This window comes from Saccostrea cucullata, unplaced genomic scaffold (genome assembly GCF_032062105.1).
Source record: "Saccostrea cucullata isolate Sc308-1 unplaced genomic scaffold, CSIRO_AGI_Scuc_v1 ctg2578, whole genome shotgun sequence".
In the NCBI taxonomy this organism is placed as follows: domain Eukaryota; kingdom Metazoa; phylum Mollusca; class Bivalvia; order Ostreida; family Ostreidae; genus Saccostrea; species Saccostrea cuccullata.
This window is the reverse complement of record NW_026935499.1, coordinates 32,062-40,134: the sequence shown is the minus strand read 5'-3', so window position 1 is coordinate 40,134 and position 8,073 is coordinate 32,062. Positions and strand designations below refer to the sequence as shown.

The 8,073-nt window shown below is 33.3% G+C and overlaps 1 long non-coding RNA gene across 1 annotated transcript; it reads right to left on the bottom strand.

Moving 5' to 3' along the window:
- Positions 1 to 4,789: 4,789 nt before the first annotated feature.
- On the bottom strand, positions 4,790 to 7,329 carry LOC134243011 (uncharacterized). The gene is made up of 4 exons (XR_009986958.1): positions 7,256 to 7,329; positions 5,716 to 5,784; positions 5,036 to 5,216; positions 4,790 to 4,964 (listed from the first exon to the last, which is right to left on the bottom strand). It is a non-coding gene; the product is annotated as an uncharacterized LOC134243011 (long non-coding RNA).
- Positions 7,330 to 8,073: the final 744 nt, after the last annotated feature.

Genomic DNA, 8,073 nt, shown 5'->3' with positions numbered 1-8,073 from the left:
ACGCTACAACTCGATTATTCGTAGGGCACGAAAGTAGTCCCGGAGAATTGACACTATATGGAGTTTTATCGGATTTCCTGTGTTCTAAATGGAAAAATGGGTTTTGAATAACATTTAAAAAACAGGACATCCCTATTTATATATCCTTTTATTGATTTGTGAGTTTTATTTTTAAGTTCCAATTGATACATAAATTAGAAATAGTGCAGCATAAAACAATTTCAGCGCGTATTTTAGAATCTTACAAAAATAATTAAATACCGATAATTACACTAAACTTATAAAGAATAATTTTTATACTTTCTATGATGAGAAATACTTTCCAAAGTCAACTAGTATCAGTAAAAATATAGGCCTAATATAAGGTTTGAAGTCAGTCAAAATACTAACGCTTGATAGGTTATTTTTCCTTATATGGTCATTATAAAGTCCATAGAATAAATGAAATGTTAACTGAAAACAAGGTTCTTGTAATCTGTGTAATTTCAACCTATGTGTTATTGTCAGAGCATTCCATTGGGTATTGCATAAGTTGGGAGGACATAACACTTTTTAATACCGAAAGAGAATGACATAAAAATACTGAAGCCATCTCGTTTTTTTTATTTTTTTTTATTTTTTTTTTTTATTTTTTTTTTTTTTTGTTGTTACAGTTTAGTTGTAAGTTGGTCTTTATCGTCCAAAGTCAGCAAAACATTGAAACAAAATAGCAGATTATAGCAGACTGTATGGTGTCTTTTATTTTAAGAACGCTTGGATATATTGAGTCAACATGTGAATGAAAGTAAATATTGTTAATCAATTGAACAATGTTGAAGGTCAAATCAAAATTATCATCTATATTTTTGGGGGGTTAATTCTGGTTTCTAGAAACCGAAAAAAGATCGGCAAAATGGAGCACAATTAGTGTTCATCGATATTCCAAACGACTGTTGAAGAGCTGGTCTCCAAAGACTACTAATTATATGTTTTTAAACTCGAAGCACTTTTATGTGTAGGGTCATCTCATTCTGGATTGATTTTTTTAAAGAATAAAATATATGAATTTTCAGTTTGGGGCACTATCAAGTACCAAAAACCCTTGACGAGCAAAAAAATATACTGTATATATACAAACCAGTATCAGGTATTTTTATTTAGGGGGCACGAGTTAATTGTAATAGCATGTTTTCTGTAGCATACTTTACATCGACAAATTACCCCCACCCACCCCCTGTTCCTATTGCCATGCGTAATATGTTCCTAAAGTCTAGGATCTAAATAAAAAATATATATTACATATACACTATAGATATCAAAATCATTCGTTTCAAGGAGCAGATAATAATTAATTTTTCGTACGCTATTGGTGCGGTACTGAGTATTTTAACTAATTTAATTTCGATTGACACGTCGGATCTGTGTAGGCTTTCGATCTATGGGGTTCACGAGTTACCTCCCGTACATTGTCACCATGGCGACGAGAAGGGTTTTGTCGGAACCGGGATCGAGTTGGAAACACAAATGCACACAAAGGACACATTATATTTTAAATATTTTATCATGATCGATGGAATGAATTTTGATCAGCTACATGTATGTCAAGCGAAATTCTATAGGGTCAGAACCGAGGGTACAAAAAAGTCGCATGGAAGGAAAAGTTAAGTTTTCTATGTGGCCACACCCGACAAACAAAATAAAAATATGCCTTATGTATTAATTTTTACATCCTCTTTCTAATTACATAAATTTTATTTTGTTTGTAGGGTGTGGCCAGGGTCAAATTTTGAATTAAAGATGTGAAAAACGTTAAATTTTGCTAAAAATTAGCAAAGTGCACGTGTTTAGACGTTTACTGTACAAATATGACGTCATCAAATAAAGAATGTGACGTAAACATTTTAAGTTTGATACTAGTAGATAATATTTATTCCATTATTTTTCTGGTTTACCTCAGTTAAATTTTCCTGAAAAGTATAGGCCGATTATGCACCTTCGTGGCTTTACTTCTTTTATTCATACACCAGAAAAAAGACTGGTACATCATCCTTATTTGACTTTACTGCAACAAAAATTGTGTTTGTGTGTGTGTTGGGGGGATGTAACCCTTTTACAATAATACAGATATATATAAAGTTTGGAAAGAAGTGCCCCATCCCCCTCCAAGTGCTACGTGTCTGCTTACTGATGCACGAAAGCAACATTTTCTAATTAATAAGGCGGAGGACACTGTTTACGAAATGATAAATGATCTGACATTTTAAGGTGAAAAAAATGTTTTCTCTTATAGTAGGTCTATCTATTAGCGAAAGAAAAAGACTGTGTCAATTTGTGAAAAATAATACACGTCAGTTCTATTCACTTTTCCTTAAAAATTATAAGTTTTCGTTTCGAATATCACAGTTTAAAAAGGCTAATTCAGCCTAGTACATGTATTTCAGTTTACTACTTCAGATATACGGCAAAGTTTTTTTAAAAGCTATATTTCTTTAAAGATTGTATCAAAATCTTTAATCTAGCAACTCATTTTTTGGACTTAAAAACGTGGTAAGTTTTTAAAAAAAAAATATTGGTAAAAAATGAATCATAAATAATGGTTATATGTAATTACATATTATACGACAGCCATCTGCTTACTCGCGATACTTCGTATCTTTGCACTGTCAATAAAGATTTGTTTGTAGAACTATTAACGATTTAGTCTACACCACTTGAGGATGATTTCATATAATAAGATTGTGATTTTACAATATCTGATATGAATTTTCAAGATTTTCCTCTGTAAAAGTTGGATTGTCGTTGGTGGTCGCATCCTAAACCAAGAGTCTAGCTTGATATGACAAATCATGATTTGCTGTTCATGAGAAGATTATAAACTTCTCCCTAATGTATTCTTATGTAAAACTAAAAATTATCATTAGTGACCCTACCCTTCTCCGTAAGTCATGATTTAAACAAACTTGAATCTACACAATCCAAATTTCATTTATTTCTGCCCAAGAGTTTATTGAATTTTTTTTACCTATCTCCATTTCTTAATTACTTCCTTGGAAGAGGGTATAACTTTTTCTATTGGAGATTTATATATCCATATTTTCCAACATAAAGGTAGATGAACTTGGGATCTGCAAATAGGTGACACCATCAACAGATGAGGTAGAACTTGGAAGATCATATTAACGGATGGCTCAAGAGGCATTAATCACTATAATATTAATCTCACAAACTTAGGTGCAAAATTGTTTAAGTAGAAGCACACCATAATTTTCAAATATAAACGTGTTCATTGAAACTTCAACAAAAGGCATCACAAATATCTTTCATTGGAGAGCAAGGATTTGATCTCATGCATATAAATCATTTTGATATAAAATACATGTACTGATATTTAATCAGTTTGCGACGCTTTTGGTCATGGCAAATTTGTTGAATTCTAAAATTGTGAATTCCAAATATCTTATTTACAACGAAGTTTCTTCTTCTTATTTGAGCATATATTAGGATGCTTAGGAGGTTTGCGACAAGCTGCACAATTTCTAATTCTCCATGTAGCAAAGTAACTTCCAAATCCGACGCATTTTGGAACGTTCTTAAACAGATCTATATTTGGATCAGTTTGAAAAGAGCTCTCAAATGCTGCACTTGAGTGATCTTCAAAATCATCAGCTAATGTTGGAAGCCTTCGTTCTTGGTTTAACACATCAGTTTCATCTTCAGAAGCATCCGATTTCTCATAACGCACCAAGTTTTCATAACTGCGATCGTTATCCTCTGTAAAATTTCGCCGCCAAGATTCTTTCATGTTGGCATTGACACCGAAATAGGAGGATTCAGAGCATTTCGATTCACTCTCAGAGGATATTGATGATAGCTGTAACTCATCTCCATAATTAGTATCATTGTTTTCTATTCCATATCCTTTATAGTCGAAAAAATCTTCATGAATCGAGGGTCTGCATACATCCACATATTTCTTGGGTGTTTAGGACGAATGTGTGTTAGTGTCAACTTCAAGAGAAAACAGCCAAACAGCTTCCAGCTCTGGATCTGTTTCACTTCCACAGCCTCCTGACGCCTGAGCAATTTCATTCTCAGATAGATCGGATGGTATCCAAAATCAGATTCACTTCTCATTCCATGAGATGAAAACTTCGAGGTCCATCTTCCTCCATGTGTACAGCTGACAGTTTGTTCTGCGTCGGATTCTGACAAGACAGATTGTGACTCGTTTCCTCTAATTTTTGCAATATGCTGACAGTTTCGAGTCGTATGGCTTCTTCCTCCCCGCTCTCCGTTAAGTTATCCCTGTGTTCTTTGACAAATCCGACATCCAAACAATGCAAATCAGTTTGGCTCCATTCAGGCTTATCATTTCGATTTAGACTATCCTCATCTGCACTAATCTTCGTTGGAATCCATAGGGCCTCGTCATTGGACTCCGTAGTCTCCTCGGCAAAATCTAAAGTATATTCCACATTATCAACATTATCCTCGAAATTTTCATCTGTGTCTCGTCTCGAGACATTGGCGTTTTGCTCTAATGCAACTGATGGATTCAATACTTCATCTTTTATGTCTTCCACATCATCTTTTGTGTTTGCAGTCTGAATCCACACAGTTGGATGATCTTTTTCTTGGATGAAGTTTAAATCTTTCTCTGATGATTCTTCTGAATCATGCTCAGTGATGATGTTGCTAACAGATGCATTTGAAGTTTCTCTCTCCGATTCTAAGCATAAAGATTCAACTTCCGAATCAGTACTGTATCAGTATTGCAATCATCAGAGGCGTACCCTGTCTTGTCATCAGACGAAGAGGAGAAATCTTCAATCACTTTCTCCTCTATATTACCAATGCCTACAGATTCAATTTCGTTCGAGAAAATTATTCCCTCTGAAACACTTGTTCTTTCGGTTGCATTCTTCTCCACACTGCCAATGCCTTTAGGTTCAATTTCATTGAAGAAAATCCTTCCCCCTGAAACACTTTCGATTGCATTCTTTTCCAAATTGCCAATGTTTCGTTGAAGAAAACTGTACCCTCTGTAACACTTGACTTTTCGATCGCATTCTTTTCCACATTGCCAATGTCTACAGATGCAACTTCACTGAAGAAAATTATTCCCTCTGAAACACTGGCCCTTACATGTTCAGCGGCTCAAATGGCATCAAATGGCGATGCAACGGAACAACACTTGTATCAGATATGAAATTTTGTACACTCTGAACCATTTTGTCCTGCCATCAATAAATTGATCATTTAACTAAGTGCGCTACAAAGACAACTCTTAAGGGGGCTAGGGGGTCAACAAATTATATTTCATTAACCACCAGATATAAATTTATTTTTGGGATATGATATCTTAAGCTGTCAACTAAAAAATTGTAAATTTTAGCTTTAAAATTTGTTCATTTTATTATATCTTTATATGAAGCTCTTCTTCTAATGGAGATCAAAATAGTATATGAATGGCCACAACCACCCAGCCTCTTTAAATCTCTTTTAAGAGCGTAACACTTTAGATATCAAGAAAATAAATGAATTTGTAACTACGTATAGAAATTGCAGAGATTGAAACCTAAAGGTTTTAGCCAAAAAGTGCTCCGTAATTAATGTCAGGTTTTTCTGTTTGGATCATGCCGTTATATACATGTATAACATTTCCCTTTAACAGTTAGTATTAGAAAAATTTAGCACACACGCATTATATCCTAAAATATTTTGATAAAAACTTACCTTCACAACACTCTTCTTTCTGTAGAAAACTACAGCAATTATCTGCAGGACAATCCATCTGACAACAACCTGAAACAAAGCCACGATTTAGAAAATATTCATATAAATAGTATATGGTATAACTACCACAGAAATGTTAAAAATTGATATTTTTGTAAGTTTTCTATGTAAAATTTCTTTCCTTTAATATTATACATTCTCGGCAATAAGTATAAGAATATATGAAATACGGTTTCGGTGACATGTGTACTGAAAAAAAGATATAAGCTTAAAGGGGCATGGACACATTTTCAGCCAAAAATTTCAAAATTTATTTTTCCAATTTTACAAATACTTAAGTACGGTCTTTCTAATGATCATAAAAAATTTGAACGCCAGTCGTCCAGATACTAGACAGATTTAAAGTTTCAAACCTTTGTTATGCAAACAAGGCTAGTGTCATGTGTTTGTTTACACAGGTTAATATACTAATATATGTTTATTCAGAGAAGATAAATTCAAATAAGAATTTATTTTAAATACTATTCGACAGTTACTTTTGATTTGCTAAATTTTATTTTATTTTGTTATTAATATGATATTCTCTATATGTAGAAAAAAGGCACGAACCTTGTTTACATCATGAAGAACTTTAAGTTCTGTATCTTGTTTGTTCATCAACAAATGATGTTCAAAATTTTTCCTAATCAAATGATGATGCCTTAGGTAGGAATTGTAAGCATTAAAATTGGCTTATAAAAAATGAGTTAAATCTGTGTCCAGGCCCCCTTTTAAGAACCCTCTCTACGCTGCACACTAAAGAGTTCTGATTCAATGGTATTTTTCAGAAGTTAATGTGATATGCCCTTAGATCTCAATACTATTAAAAATACTAGTAGAAAATAATTTTATAGTTTAGGTATAGATAGTTTTCGATCAGCCAGAATTTAGCAAGAGTTATTTGACGTTGGCCGCCATATTGGGGGTCCAAATGCTTTCATTGTTTAACCAATTTTTAATCTTTATATAAATAATTTGCTATTTTGAATTAGAAATTATTATTTTTCTGAGGTATATAACTTTTTAAAGGTCTCCTTTATTACAAAAAATGCATAAAGATTTTCCAACAAATATTTCTTCTAGCGTATATTCTCATAAATTAGGTTAGACAAAGGGAGGAAAAATCACCAAGTCTACCTCCAATATGGTGGTCAACGGTAAGTAACTCTTGCTAAATTCAGGCGATCGAAAACTATCTAGATAACTAAATTTGTAATCAACTAAATTTGTAATCAATTCAAGTACTCTTAAAATTTTAAAGTCCAAAATAAGTAGAATGAAATCATTATAAAAGCGATTTCTATTCACTTGACTATTATATTGTTGTGTTTGAATATTTTTTCTGTTGGTAAATGACATGTACCATATAGTGAAAATAAATTGAAATAAGCTCAATATTAACATTTTTATATAAATAAAATTTCAATGTCCAAAAACATTTTGCACTGGTGTAGAAAATGTCCTTAAATTATCATATCGGAATAAAATAGAGAAACCATACCAGTATGACTTCATAGGACGTTGAACACACAGGTTCGGGGACTTTTTGTAAACCAAGAGTTTGAAGAATTGTCTCCAGGAATGATGGATCTGGTTCACGACTAAAATGGAAAAATCATCCATTAGTTTTCAAACATTTATTTCTTTACCTACGTTCTAAGAAATAAAACATTTCTCACCTTGGCGAAAGTGTTAACATCAACCGCCGCCGCACTGAATTGATTTCCCCAATCTGAGTGAGTGTCTGATCTTTTGGTCGAAATTCATTCAATTTTCTCGATCTCCTTACTGTCCATCTGTAGAAGTTCCTATGCGTTTGGAGTTGAAACCTTGTACTTGTAAACAGTTCCGTTTGGGAAAACGAGCTTATCTCCAATGATACGAGTTTAAACGTTTTCCTGCCAGTATTTGTTACTAGTATTTAGTTCGACTAGTTTTTACGGGTTTCGTTCGCCTGCGGGGGTGATAGTGGTGTGATGTAGAACGGTAGTTCCTCGCCACCCTCCTTCTTCGCCTTTTGTTGTTTCAATATTTCGTCTTTATATTCAATTCTCATGAGCCTTACAGTGATGGTTCGTGGCTTTCCATTTGGCTTTGACCTCTCCGGCATTTCTATGGATGTTTGACCTAGATGCTCTTTGATTAGATAAGGAATTTTTGTTCTCAGTACTTCTGTATCAGAATGTTGAATTCCATTGATCTCCCTTTAAGATCCTATGCGACCAATAACTTTATTGAATGTGATGTATATAAACTTATATCTGGGTTCCTAAGTTAAAGACTACCTTAGATTCCCTTATTTCAGATACACAATCTGGT